The following is a 338-nucleotide window of genomic DNA, read 5'->3' on the forward strand; positions in this document are numbered from 1 at the left end:
CCCCTCCCTCCCCCCATTTTTAAACAGTTTGAAGGCGCCAGAAAATAATAAACGGTGGCCGGTGTGTGTCGGGGCCGTGGCCTGGAGCGCGGCGTGCGGGGACCTGTCACATGGCGGGGACACGCACCCCGGCCGGGGCCATCCGACACCTTCGCCTGTTCTCTGGCCTCCGGCCGCTTCTTCTAAAGAAAACAAAGATGAAAATGCTGCTGGGCACCTCAGGAGCGGGCGCTGCCTAGGATCTGGGTAGCGTTGAATCTTCTCTTCGCTTCTCCCGCGATGCTCTGGATCAGAACACGAGCAACGGAGTTGAAAGTTTCTGCGTGTGGCTTCTTATG

This window comes from Fulmarus glacialis, unplaced genomic scaffold (genome assembly GCF_000690835.1).
Source record: "Fulmarus glacialis isolate BGI_N327 unplaced genomic scaffold, ASM69083v1 scaffold31231, whole genome shotgun sequence".
NCBI classification, from domain to species: Eukaryota; Metazoa; Chordata; class Aves; order Procellariiformes; family Procellariidae; genus Fulmarus; species Fulmarus glacialis.